At 42.4% G+C, this 14,812-nt stretch overlaps 1 long non-coding RNA gene across 1 annotated transcript in view; it reads left to right on the top strand.

Annotated features, from left to right (window-relative positions):
• The window catches only part of LOC128839670 (uncharacterized), a 46,323-nt gene extending 32,255 nt beyond the window's left edge, over positions 1-14,068 (top strand). The window contains exons 2-6 of the long non-coding RNA XR_008445500.1: positions 4,948-5,034; positions 6,850-6,882; positions 9,875-9,996; positions 11,468-11,537; positions 14,041-14,068. This is a non-coding gene — a long non-coding RNA (uncharacterized LOC128839670). The remainder of the gene's footprint in view (positions 1-4,947; positions 5,035-6,849; positions 6,883-9,874; positions 9,997-11,467; positions 11,538-14,040) is intronic.
• The last annotated feature ends 744 nt before the right edge of the window (positions 14,069-14,812 follow it).

The raw sequence follows: 14,812 nt of genomic DNA, 5'->3' as shown, positions 1-14,812 counted from the left end.
ACAACAGGCAGCACTGCAGTGACAGATTTTCACAGGAGACAAGATTATGGAGCAGAACTCAATCTGTGTGGAGGTTCTATATAAAGCCTGTACTAAATCTTGGGTTAAATGTTTTCTTTCGCTTTAGTTCTTTAGTTTCTTTAGTTCTATAGAAGTTATTTATTTTAGCCCAAGGTTAAAGAGCTTTTGATGAGTAAAGCAACAGCTCTTTGTGTGGCTCTTCATGTATTTTGTAATCTCATTTAGCCTTGTTAGGTCAGGGAAGATTTCTCTGGTTTTATGGAGAATTGTGGATTTTGCCTGTTGATTTACTCTGCTGGAAGAGTTCACACAGAGTTTTAAGTCAATTGGGCCTTCTCCTGCTGTTAGAGAGCCACCCAAAACCCCTATTTCTTTAAGGCTGGGAATTTCAAAGGGGCCTAAGGATCTCAGTAGCCACTAAAATCCCATTGAAATTCACTGAGAGGAAGGCACTTAACTCAAGTAGTCACCTTGGAAAACCCCAGCCTTTACTGGTGCGACTGAACAAGAAAACTTTTTCACGTGAATGTTTTAAGATTAGGTATTTATTAACTGGTGTTTGCTTAACTAACTGTATCTACTAATGTTAGGTCATTGAGCTTTCACAGTCATTTGATGTACTGTGGGGTCAATAGACATATATATTTATTGGTAATTCAGTATTGTGAGCACAGGTTCATGAGATTTATTCTTCCTGATAGGGCCTTAATGTTGAATCTATGGTAAAACTGCCTGTATCTCATTTTAAGGAATATTGAAAGAGGTTACTGTGGTCATGAGTAAACTATCCAACACACAAAAACTATCCAACTTTGTCATGTAATGGATGTCTCCCTTCCAGCTCAGTAGCCCTCAATGTGCAATTCCTTCATGACCAAATCTCACCATCCTTACAAAGCCCTCCCTTAAGCAAATCTCTCATTTCATTCAACAGAAGCATAGCCTGCATAAGCATTGACAGATTTGGCCCTCAGTGAATACTTATTTTATAGAGAGATGTCTAAGCACAGACATGAGAAACCTTTGAATGAATCATCAGTCTTCCCATCTATAAAATGGGGATAATAATGTTTAGTTATCTAGCCTGCAGAGGTGTTTAGGAATTAATTTAATTAAATTAAATATTTATAAAGCGCTTTGAAGGTGCCAAGTAGCAAACATCTATAAAGTATTTATTATAGGAAAGCTGATCTAACTGCATAGATACATTTATTAACATTTTTCTGGACATAGCTTGCCTTTGTTTCTCAATACTATTGTCTCCCCCCAGCTTAATTTGGGGACTTGTGAGCATTTAGGGCCTGATTCAGTTCCCACTGAAGTCAGGAAAAAGACTTTAATTGATTTCAACAGCAGCTGCTCAGCAATTATGGGGGGGAAAGGTATATATTTAGGTACTTATTTTATGAAACCATTTAAAAAACTCTGCTATAAAAAACTGCAGAAGTGCATCTGTTTATCTAGCGGCAATTCTTTTGTTTATCACATTCAAAAGTTGAGAAATTAGGTTTTGTACACAGTTGGCCTACTTCTCTGACCACAGTTTTAACTTAGGGTGACTAACTTCACTCTATTTAATCTATTTGTTTGATCCAACTATCTAATCTAGTTTATGTATCAACTAATCTATTTAAGTTCTCATCAGGGCCGGCACTTCCATTTAGGCAACCTAGGTGGTCGCCTAGGGCGCCAAGATTTGGGGGGGCGGCAATTCTGCGGTGGGGGGTCCTTCCATGCTCCAGGTCTTCGGCGGCAATTCTGCGGCGGGTCCTTCACTCGCTCCAGGACCCGCCACCAAAGTGCCCCGAAGACCAGGAGCGCGGAAGTACCCCCCCGCGGCAGAATTGCCGACGACGACCGGGAGTGCGGAAGGACCCCCGCCTAGGGCGCCAAAAACCCTGGCGCCGCTCCTGGTTCTCATATAGCACCCATGTATCTGAGCATTTCCCCAAATTATAGCATGTATTTAAGATTATAGTCTTCTCTCTTTCCCACTCCCCGCAGCAGGGAGTGGATATTATGCACAAATCTTATACAAGTGTAAGTCCTAATATGCGCTCTTGCTTGGTCTTTCTCATTTATAAACTTATTTAGGATACCACAATGCTCTCCTGAAATAGAACCCAATTTTGCAACTGTTATGTACATAGTAATCCTCACTTACCATAGTAGTTCCTTTGACTTCAGTTCAAATTTCATAGTAATCAGAAAGAGCCAAGCAGAAGTCTTCCATTTTTCGTATATCATAAATGTTCTCCTGCTAACTGCTCATTCTTCAAATGTAGATGACTAAATGGCAACATGGAAATTGCTGCCAAACTCACTTTTTTCTGTTTCTTGTAAGTCTTATTTTGTTCAGGATGATTCACTGTTTCACAATAAGCAGCAGGTTGCATAATTTTGGGTACCTGATCTGTATGCTCATGTTACTGAAAAGTCATCTTTATACATGGAGGCTGTACTACTTTATTATCTAGTGGTGAGAAATGGGGACTGGCACCCTGAGTTCTGCTTCTGACTCTGCCCAGACCCCATGCTTTACCTTGGGACCTAACTAGTGTCTCACTTTTCTCATCCATACTAACAGCCCCACTTACAAAGTGCTTTGAGATCACATATGAAAGCTTCAAGGGAAAAGTAATACATTATTACTGTTGATCTGCTTATACACCATTAGAGGCACATACATACTAGAAGCAACAGATCATTTATGCTGCTTCAGACATTGAAATAATCTGGGTGTTCATTTCTTTTGTGACTAAAAATCAGGGCCCAGCAGAATATTACTATGTATTCATCATGGGCAGGGACTATTATTATTATTATTGATTTACTTACTTATACCCAGAGGTTTCAATCAAAACCAGAGACCCACTATCCTAAATGCTATAAAAAGCCCAAACCAGCCATACCTGCTCTCTACCCCCAAAGAGTTTACAAACAAAAACTGCTATGTAATGAGTCACTGAATAGTCTCTAATTGATCTCCCATTTCATCCAGCTACCCGAGATGCCCCAGCCTTGAGTATCTATCTTCCCAGATCAGGATGACTAGACAGGAATCCCTTTGTAGCACATCAATGCTGTCTGTAACCTGGACATGGGCAATCAGCACCATGGTTACAGCAATATCAATAGTCAGGAATCAGAGCCCTGGATTAGAATAAGATGCCAAGCCATAGTCAAGGGTAAGGGTCAGGACCTGGTTACCTGGCACAAAACAAGTCAGGAGCAGAACTGAGAACAAAAAACCCTTGTCACAACCATGAACAAATGATCTAGACAGTCACTGACCTGCTTTTGGGTTTACGAGCTGGTCTGCTGACTCTTCTAACCAATTAGATGGCATAACCAATCAAGCAGCCTACTGAAGCCAGTTGCACTTGTTAGGTTGCCCAGAGACGACCTCTGCTGCAGACCCTGCTATCTGACACATGCTACTCCTTATTCATGTCACAGTGGAATGGTATAAGGCATTTTTATCCAGAAGTTGATCATGAAGTAGGTTTCATTTCCATGAGATAAGAAGATACTAATCTGGAAAAAATACAGAAAGCTTGAAATGACATTGGTCTCCTAAAAATTCTCAAGGGATATGAGCCCATATAAAGGAAAAAGATCCATACATTACACTGAAAAGAATATTATCTGTGGAGGAAAATCTGACAATCCATAATGTTTCAGAAGCATAAGATTTGTACCTGCCAGATTCAGATGAATCTGTGCAGCTTGAAAGATGATAGAGTTTTTCACAACAATCAGGAGACCACAATTAATAATCATTCTTTCTTTTTTTATTTTAATGTATTTTTTATTATAAAGGCAGTCATGTACAAGGCAGAATAACTATGGTACATATAGATTTTTTGTTATGTGAGGCCAGGTATTCAATTAATTAACAAGCTGATCATATTTGGGAAAGCTGGTAGCCTGAACTACCAGGGCAGATAGCCTGTGAGTAATGGTGTCAGATGTCCTAGTGTAGGTCCATATAAAGGTTTGCAGGAACTCCTGTAACTGACTACGCAAACAGTAGAGTTGATCAAAGGAGCAATATGCTAGTAAAACTGGTTACCTGATTGCTTGTGTTCCTGAGTGTAGAGGCCAGGATGTCTGCCTGAGGTATTAGCCTCTGGGAGCTTATTGTTGAAGTCAATTCAGTATCTCAAACATCAAAAGATAATTTAGCTATCACTGGAAAATCTGAGTTTATGATGTCAGTCAGCAAGCTGAAGCTGAGGGGCTGATCTCTATGTGAAACTGTAAAATGAGAGAAACAGACAGTGAACAGAAATTTTGTATGGTGAGATACATGGGTTCTTTTAAGAAAGGCTCGAGAAAGACTGAGTCTGACTGTAGAGAGGGGGGATGACTTAAGTATACTGGCCAAGACTTTCAAAATGTGGATGCCTGAAGTTAGTCTATGGGAGTTGTGAATGCTCAACACACTTGAAAATCCAGATCACCCCTTTAAGAACCCATTTCAGAAAACCTCTGCTCCCATGTTTACCTGGGTAAACTGTTTTCTTGGGTTTTTTTAACCTGTGTGGTCTAAACCTGTATTTGCATTGTATCTTGTAAATAAATCCAATTTTTATTAAAATGTGAGCAACTGGGATAACTGTATGTAATTTAACCTCACCTAATGATTTTATGCATTTTTAGTGCCTGACACTGTACTATCTTGGTGCCCTGCACACAGGTTAAAAAACAAGAGTCATCTGAGAAGATCTTAGTTTCCAGTTCCCCAGTGACTTTTATGCTCAGGGTCTGATGCTGCAAGATGCTGAATGCTTTCTTTGTGGTGCTCAGCACCCTCAACTCCCATATGATTTAAATAGGAGTTCAGAATGCTCAGTACCTTTCAGGGTGCTCAACGCTAGGATCAAGCACTAAGTGGGGCTTTCTTGTTTATTTGTTCCCTAGGCTGCCATGATACTTTGTTCTATCTACTGAAGTCTCCATCTGTCTACAGTGATTGTCTCCCAAAAAACCTGAGAATACAAAGTACTGGTAAGTGTTTTCACAAACCAACAAGGCCATAATTAGGGTTACCATTCGTCCGGATTTACCCGGACATGTCCTCCTTTTTGTGCTAAAAATAGCGTCCAGGGGGAATTTGTAAATCACTCAAAATGTCCGGGATTTCCCCCCTCCCCGGCAGAGCAGAGCGAGCGGCTGGGAGGGCTGCAGGAAAGTCACGGGCTGGACTCCGGAGCAGCTGTAGAGGAGCTCCTCCTCCCCCCCCCCTTCCTCCCTCCCTGCATTCTGAGCCGGCAGCTCCTCCTCCCCTGCAGCCCAGTGTCCCGGTCCGGCAGTACTGTGCAGGGCCAGGGACCGGGTTGTGTGTTGTGCTGGGGAGTGCAGCCACGTGTCCGGCTCGCACAGAGCCCAACACCCTGTTCTGAGCAGCAGGGTAAGGGGGCCAGGGGGCAGGAGAAGGGGCAGGGAGGTTCTGGAGGGGGCAGTCAAGAAACGGGGGGGGGGTCGGGAGTTCAGGGGGGGGCTTTTTGGGGGGAGTGGAGAAAGTTTTGGGCAGTCAGGGTACAGGTAGGGGGTAGAGTCCTGGGGGGCAGTTGGGGGGGGTCTTAGGAGGGGGCAGTTAGGGGACAAGGAACAGGGAGTCTTAGGTAGGGGGTGGGGTTCTGGAAGGCAGTTAGGAGCAGGGGTCCCAGGAGGGGCAGTCAGGGGACAAGGAGCGGGGGGGTGGGGGGCTGGGAGTTCTGGGGGAGAGCTGTCAGGGGGCAGGAGTGGGGAGAGGGATCGGAGCAGTCAGGGGACAGGGAGCAGAGGGGTTTAGATGGGTTGGGAGTTCTGGGGGGGGCTGTCAGGGGGTGGGGAGTGGTTGGATGGGGCGTGGGAGTCCCAGGGGTCTGTCTGGGGGTGGGGGTGTGGATAAGGGTTGGGGCAGTCAGGGGACAAGAGGCAGGGAGGCTTAGATAGGGGATGGAGTCCTGGGGGGCAGTTAGGGGCAGGGGTCCCAGGAGGGGGCAGTCAGGGGACAAGGAACGGGGGGAGGGTTGGGGGTTCTGGGGGGGTGGGAAGTGGGAGGGGCAGGGGCGGGGCTAGGGCTTTTTTGCTTGCTGAAATATGGTAACCCTACCATAATTTAAGTGGAGAGGTCAGCTGATAATTGTATTTGCAGGTACATATAAGTGTTTGTTTCCTGCACAATAGAGATGAGTGTAGTGGAGTACAAAGGAGAGATCAAGAAGAGAAACAACAAGGAGTCTGGTGGCACCTTAAAGACTAACAGATTTATTTGGGCATAAGCTTTCGTGGGTAAAAACCTCACTTCTTCAGATGCAGAGAGTGAAAATTACAGGTGCTGGCATTATATACTGACACATGGAGCGCAGGGAGTTACTTTGCAAGTGGAGAACCAGTGTTGACAGGGCCAATTCAATCAGGGTGGATGTGGTCCACTCCCAATAATAGATGAGGAGGTGTCAATTTCAGGACAGGAAAAGCTGCTTCTGTAATGAGCCAGCCACTCCCAGTCCCTATTTAAGCCCAGATTAATGGTGTTAAATTTGCAAATGAAGTTTAGTTCTGCTGTTTCTCTTTGAAGTCTGTTTCTGAAGCTTTTTTGTTCAATGATAGTGACTATCACGAAAGCTTATGCCCAGATAAATCTGTTAGTCTTTAAGGTGCCACCAGACTCCTTGTTGTTTTTGTAGATACAGACTAACACGGCTACCCCCTGATACTTGACATCAAGAAGAGAGGGTATTTGTGACACAGGCACAAGCATAATTCAACATACACACATTTTGTGTAGAAATTTATAATTTAAAAGACAGCATTTAATTCTGGGACTTGTTTCAGGGGCATAGTGTTGCAGCAGCCATCTTGGGAAAGGTAAGAAAGTGTTTCATAGCTTCACAAATGGGATCAGTATGATCATCTAATGTGACCTGCTGCATAACACAGTCCATAGAACCTTACCCAGTAATTTCTGCATCAAGCCCATAGTTGCTGGATAGCTATGATAGGGTTGCCAGGCGTCTGTTTTTTGACTGGAATGCCCAGTCAAAAAAGGACCCTGGCGGTTCCGGTCAGCACCGTTGACCGGGTCATTAAAAGTCCAGTCAGCAGCGCAGTGGGACTAAGGCAGGCTCCTTGCCTACCCTGGCTCCGTGCAGCTCCCGGAAGTGGCCAGCATGTCCCTATAGCCCCCAAGCACAGGGGCAGCCAAGGAAGCTCCGCACGCTGCCCCCGCCTAGAGCAGCAGCTCTGCAGCTCCCCTTGGCCGGTAAGTGTGGCCAATGGGAACTGCTGGGGCAGTGACTGCAGGTGCGGGTGACAATGCATGTCCTCCGGGGCGACAGGGACATGCCAGCTGCTTCCAGGAGCTGCACGGAGCCATAGCAGGCAAGGAGCCTGCTTTAGCCCTGCTGTGCTGCCAAGTGGGAGCTGCCTGAGGTAAGTGCCGCCCAGCCGGATCCCCTTCCCGCACCCTGACTCCCTCCCAGACCCCACACCCCCACCATAACCCCCTGCCCTAGCCCTGAGCCCACACTCCAAGCCCCTACCCCAATCCTGATACCCCTCCCGCACCCAAACTCCCTCCCGGACCCTGCACCCACCCCTGCTCCTGCACCCCAACTCCCTGTCCCAGTCCTTGGCCCCCTCCCACACTCCAAACCCCTCAGCCCCAGCCCGGAGCCACCTCTTGCATCCCAAACCCCTCATCCCCAGCCTCACCCCAGAGCCCACACCCTCCGTATCATCTTCTTTTTCAAGATGGATTTGCAATAAGAACTGAGCTATCACACTTGATGGACAAACTTTGGAAGAACTGCCATCAAAGGCCAAATTTTCAAAAGTGATTTTGGGTACCTCAGTTTTTGGGCATGCAATCTGATGCACCTAAAGCCTCATGTGCTTGAGATGCTGAGCACCTGCAGTTCCTTGTGATTATGATCTCTTGACTTAGAGCCTATCCTGTAAGGTGTTGAACACTTCTTTGAGATGCTGATGACTCTCAATTCTCACATAAGTCAATGGGAGTTAAGGGCACTCAGCACACCACAGGAGTGCCCAGTGCCTTGCAGGATGGAGCCCATAATGCCTATTGTTTTTGTAATAATTCTGTTTTTTCTCTGCCTGAGCCTCTCCGGCACAGTGGTTCTAATGTTCTTCAACCTGCCTAGAAATGTTTCCCCTAACCACACCAAGCAAGCAAAGTGGTTATTTGTCAGTAATATACAAGATATTAAAGGTTCTAATTATGACACGATTAATACAAACATAGGTCTTATTGTTACACCTGTTAATTTGGCAAGGCACTTCTGAAGACTGTTGTTTCAAGAAAGGGATTCCTGAACAAATACCTGGGAGCATGTAAACTGTATCCAAGGTCCAATCATTCACAGCCTACTGTCAAGTTGGGAAAGAAGTTCAGTCACCTGTGCTAATGCTGTTTGAATTGTGATTGATGATTACAGCTGGTCTTTTAATTGTAGAGCGTACGTCCCTAAAGAGTGATATGAGCCTGTGAGCTGATGTTACTACATCAGATGAGGATAAAGCATTGGTTACATTTGACAAAGCCAAAACAGACGGTGGAATTGTTAAAAGAAGAATAGGAGTACTTGTGGCACCTTAGAGACTAACAAATTTATTAGAGCATAAGCTTTCGTGGACTACAGCCCACTTCTTCGGATGCATATAGGTGGAATTGTTGCTTGGAATGGAGAAATGTAGTGGCTTTGGACAACAGCTAAACCTGAACATTGGCCTCTCACAGACTCTGGCACACAGCTGCACGGCACATACCACAGTGACAAGCAAAGGGTGTGAAGCCTTTGATGAGCTAAACTATTCACGCCTATCTTTAGCATGTTAATTAAACAGTCATGCCCATTAATGTGATTGAACTGATTGAAATGTGAAGCTTTGAAGGAACTGTCATGTCATAAATCACTTGCAAATTACTAATCATCACTTTAATAACCAGTCAGACCTACTGACATGGATCACCTGTTCCTCTTTTCCATGGTGCACTGGCAATGGCATAATATATACTGGAGAACATTTGACTGCAAAACAGCTGCTCAATATCATGCTTACTGGGCCAGATTTTCAGCTGGCCTTAACCTAGCTGTAACTATGTGTATGCAAATTTTTCAAATGCAGATACTTGCATGCTTATTTGCTGTATTTCTTTGCCTAATAACAGAATTTGCAAGCATAAATATAGCAACTGTGCATGCATATTTGTGCAGATGTAATTAGGGACCATGTTTTGAAACAGTGTTGCACTGTGTCTACCATATTAATATTGACTAAAAGAACAAAATTGTGTTCTCTCTCTCTCTCTAACTAGATCTTATATGTCCCCCCATGTGAGCATCCACCAAACAACAGAAATTTCTCTCTCTCTTTTCTCCTTCCCAGCCTGGAGGAGAAATTATTTGATTAATATATAGGCTTATTTGTTTGTTGATACTTGCAAAAGCAGGTGTAGTATTTGTATTTGTAGAATTTATGGGTATGTGTTTACTGCAGAGTTAACTCAGATTATCTACATTCAAGTTACTTCTCTCCAGTTAGCCTAGCTTGAGTGAGAGTCAAGCTGCTGTGTCCACACTATCACTCACTTGTGTGTATCATACAGAGTAGTCATGTGAGCAGCTGATGAGTTGTGCTAACTTGAGCTTAGCCATTCACCCTGGATGGGCCAGTCAACTTTAGTTAAAGCATCAATGGTTTTTGTGTGTGGACAAGACTCAAGTTATAACTCAAGTTAATTTTGCAGTGAAACTAGTTCTTCCTCACAGAATTGAAGTCAAAGAAAGGTGCTTTTGCATTTAGAGTCCTATGTTCATTCCTATTTCTTCTTTCATAGTCTAGATCCAGATCCTGTGAAAATTCTCCTCCACTCACGAGCCTTCCCCTATTGGTTGACAGTTTCGTGGTTCCAGTGGAACATAGCTGTTGCGGGATGTCATGCTCATGGCAACCACTCAGGTAGTTAGGGCCAACCCTATGGAAGGTTTTGAATATCACGACAGAAACACTGAACTGAACTCTGTATTGAATGGGGAGCCAGTGTAAAGAGCAGAAGACCAGAGTGATGAGTTCACAATGATCTATGTTGTTAAGCAGATGAGCTTTTATGTTATGTACCGTTTGGCACTTTATACCCAGGAACGAAATCTGTGGCTTCATTCCTGGATATAAGGGCTCTATCTCCCCCTTCCATGTGAACGTGTATGGAAGAGAGGAAACTAACCAATAAATTATGCAACTCTAAAACAGTCATTGTGTGGAAGGCATACTACCACTTTCACAGCAGGACTAGAAGCAGTAGGGCAGGGGCAGTTTGCAGCCTGAAAAAAGCTTTGAGAAGGGATCCACTGGAAATCTTCACATATACTCTGCAGTATCTGGCCAGATGCATGCAGAGATTCTCCCACTGTACTCCTCTAAAACAACCCAAGCACTGGTAACATAGCTAGAGGCAGGGCCATGCTGCTCTTAGCTTCCAGGACACAGCTGTGCTCTGTGACCCTCAGTGGGGGAAGGGTCACAGGGTGCAGGAAGGAACTTAATGCTGTTCTATACAGCATGCAACTCTTTTAACATGGTATTTATGCCACGTAGCCACAGGACTATGGAGCAGCTAGCTATTCCCTGACCTCACCCCAGGCTGCCTGGCCAAAGCCCTTTCCCTATGTGTCCAGACTGCCATGGAGGGCCTGATACCATTCATGCAGAGGGCCGAGAGAGGGTGAATCATATGGTGAGCCCTCCTTTCTGCTGCTCCACATAGGGAAATGGGTATTGGTGCTAACAAGGACTGTTGATGTGGCAAAGTGATGTGAGGGCAGTCATTTGGAGCTACAGGGCTTGATAAAAAAAAACATACAGTCTCATTTTTAAGCCTCTTGTGTGACTTTGTACTTTTCTGAGCCTTTTCACATGTGAATTTTCTAATGGAAGCCTTGTGTACTTGGAAAGCTTATTCTGGTTACAAGTATACAGGGTGACAGGTAAATGATTACTTTTCCTCTATCACCACCTCTGAGCTGGGGATTTTCCACTACAGTGTCATTGCTTAGGGAAAGTTTTAAAATGGCAGCAGAATCTCAAACTGTCTGATTCTAGTGCTGATATAGTGGTGCTTGATTTGCTTGACTAAGGAAGCTGCTGGCAAAAAAAGCTACAGTTGGCAATTTGCTTGTCTCCTTGCATATTTTGGCTCCATATCAATGTTTTAAAGTTTTTTCCAGACGTGTGCAGAATAATCTGAACAGCTGTCATGTGACCAAATGTGAATGTGATGAGAACATTTTACATATACAGTGTGATGCCACAACGTAGTGTGATATGTTATAAATAACTATCCGTGTTAATGCTACTAATAAAAACTATAATCTCATTTAAGAATAAGGAAGTATTTGATTCTTCATTCACACTGTATTTTATCCTGATATAGGGATCTGATCCAGCAAACCCTTACATGAATAGTTCCAGCATTAGGATTGTAGGAAGGACTACTGGCATGAGTAAGTGGTTTCAGAGTTCAGCACCTAATTATCATCAAATCTATAATATATATGAACTATTAACATCACAACCGGTCACTGGCCTCAGGAGCTGATGTTCTCATGAAAAGCTAAATTGATGTAATTTATGAACTGGTGAGGCAAGCAGTATGTGTAAATTACACCTATTTAAACTTCCTTAGATTCACTTCTAAACTTGGCCTTGTAATCTCCATACAGCTTGAAATAAAACTGCAAAAGAGACTTGTGCCTCACCTGTAATTTGTTTACTGTTACAGAAAGATAACATTAGTGACAGTAAGAGAAAGTAAAGAAACCTAACAGTTTTCATTAACTGAAAACTTCAGTATATGAAGAAGAATCATTGTCATGAGAAAATGTGTGTGTTGAATCATTGAAGGATATACCAGACTGCATCTCTTTAAATCCATGATATTTCAGTTATAAGTTTTCAAACCAAGTAGTTTTCCTATATGTTCCACTTACTTTCTACTGCAAGGTGCAGGGAAGACTGAAATGGTATGCAGTGTTCATTTATCTGTCTATGTTTTCAAAAGAACATTTCTCAAAGGCATTGCAGGAGCTTCAGTGTTGCTCCATTGGAGTCAATTTACACTAGCTGATGATCTGCACATGATGTATAATACACAGGCAACTTTGCAGGTGTGGAAAATTTGCTTTATTTTCTTAGGGCCATGTCTTGCCAGCATGCCACATGTGGAACTCCCACAAAAGCTAATGGGATTTCTGCATAACAACTGATAGCAAGATAGAACCCAAAATTTGTAATAACTATGCAAGAATTTTAAAGGTAGTAATAAATATCTATATATGTTTTTGCACATTTTATTTACATAGATCTATTGTGCATTTATTTTCTACTTAGATTTTTAAAGATCACATTTTTATTTGTTCATTTTCTGAAGGTCTTCTGTTTTTAATTTTTTATTATAATTTTTTTTTAATTAGCACTCAGTCGGTGTTTTTAACGTGTAGGTCTTACACAGGTAAGCAAGAGTTATTATGCTCCATTTACTTATGAATAAATGGAAGCACAGAAGTTTAAGCACATACATTTGAAAATGTTGGTCTAAAGATAGAATCTTTAACTTAAAGGTAGAACCTATATCTAGTTGTCTGATTTTAAGAGGTGCTGTGCATCTGCACCTCCCATTGAAGTTAATATAAATTTAAGACTCTAATTGTAGGATCCCAAGTTTTTAAAAAAGGACTAAATGACTTGCCCAGTATCACAGAGCAGGTCAATAGCAGAGCCAAGAATACAATTTCCCTCTCATGACTATCAATCTAGTGCTCTACACTTGGCTACACTTCCTCCCTTTATAGGCCCTTCTGTGAAGCCATCATCCCTGTCTCCTAGAATTGACAGAAAATGAACAAAACTTTCTCTTGCAGCTACAAAACTAAAAGAAAACAAATATACTACCTAGTTCACCTTAGAAAACTATTTCTTACTTTTTAAAATATACCTATTACTAAAGACAAAAATTATAGATGATGTAATACTGTATTTACTATTATAGATACACTAGGCAGCCTGCGTATTTAACCTTTCACATCTTCTGAAGTTTTCTAGGGGATTCAGAATGGGTTCATTGTATTTTTACCTCCACCTTGTTTCTCTAAGAGGTTCAAAATAAATGTACTCTTTTGTGTCAATTTGTTCTCATTAAGCCATATTGTGCCATACGTTTTTAGATTAAAACTCCTCTTTGAAATCAATGGTGAGTTCTGCCTAACAGTTGATGGCACAGTATGGACCAAGGTGCTCCATTTGATCCTGAGCTGTTTGTTGTACTGGATATTCAAAACCCAAAATTCAAGCTGTGTTTGTGAATTCGGATTGGAACCATAGATCTTATGCTATTATTTCTGTTCCCTGATTGGATGAACGTAGAGTCAAGTTTTTCAATTAAGTTATTGTTCATAGAGCCATCGTGATAAACCCACCCACCTATAATCATAGTTCCACCCACTTTCAACCTCTAATGAAGATATAATCTGCATTCATGCATGTGTATAGTTTCAAATGTGTTATTCCCATCAAGCATTGTATTAAAATGAATATTTGGGCTGTGAAAAATTCTTCATTTTCAGTTTAGGGGGATTTTGTACAACTCTTTCTTTGTTGTGGTTCATCCCCTGAGGTTTGCTTTGACTTTGGGAGTTGAAGTACATTTTATTAAGATGCTACATTGCTCAAGGATTTTTCTAGACATAAGGTGCCATTCATAACCCCAAAAGAAACTCAATTAACAAGGACACTGGTATATGTCACAAAACCTTTTTCATTGTGTTAAAGTTAACTGTTTAGGCCATGTTGCTGATGAATTGTCCCGTTCTATAGAATTAATAAAAGACATCTAGATAAGCATTTCTTTGACCTTTCAAAGATAAGCACTTTGACCTTTCATTCATTAAATAGTTTTTTCCATTGCAAGAATGTCCCTAATACAACTGAAACAGTACATTTATGTCACAGACATAGTGTCTCCACCTTATGACTGTATAAGACTGCAGGATGGCTGTCAAACAGTAAGTGATTGGTTCATAATTTTCATTCTGTACAATTTGTCCTTTGTGCTCTGACGTCCAAAAATACCCATCCACCAATAGATCCAATAGTAGTTGTGCATCTTTTATCCCCTCTGTCTCTGCCATTTAGAACAACAGTGCTACTTTTGATTGTTTATTTTTACATGAGGGTAAAAGTCCCATGCAAACTGAAATACAGCACATTTGAGTTTAGCCTGGGAGTAAATTTATCTGTCTTTCCCAGCCAAATTTGAAAAAAAAAAATCTGATATAACTGTTGATTTCTCTCTCTCATCTGAAAACAAACCAAAGTCATCCAAGATGAGATGGAAAATGAGGCAGTGATCAAAGTCAGGGAAACAGGAGAAAAGAGACTTAGGGATGGTAGATAGAGCCACCTCGGGGGGTGGTGACTGATGGGAGAAGAGCCAGATACAGTGGATTTCAGAGGGGGGGAAAAGCAGGAAGAGAAGGAGGCTGGAAATAGCAGCAAGGAATGAAGAGGAACCCAACAATACTGAGGCAGCTATCAAATTGTGGGAAATGAGACAAGGAGAAGACAATGACAAATGTAAAGTCAAAGCCTCATGGCTTCAACACGTCTAAGGAGATCACGGAGTGGGAGATAAAAGGTTGTGGATCAGGGTTGAGTCTTTAGGAGCTGCAGCAGAGGGAGCAGATGAAGTGAAACAGGGTGGGGGATAGCTAAAAGGTTGGCA

Source organism: Malaclemys terrapin, chromosome 6 (genome assembly GCF_027887155.1).
Source record: "Malaclemys terrapin pileata isolate rMalTer1 chromosome 6, rMalTer1.hap1, whole genome shotgun sequence".
In the NCBI taxonomy this organism is placed as follows: Eukaryota; Metazoa; Chordata; order Testudines; family Emydidae; genus Malaclemys; species Malaclemys terrapin.
Note: the sequence above shows the minus strand (reverse complement) of the source record. Positions and strands in the feature narration are given on the sequence as shown.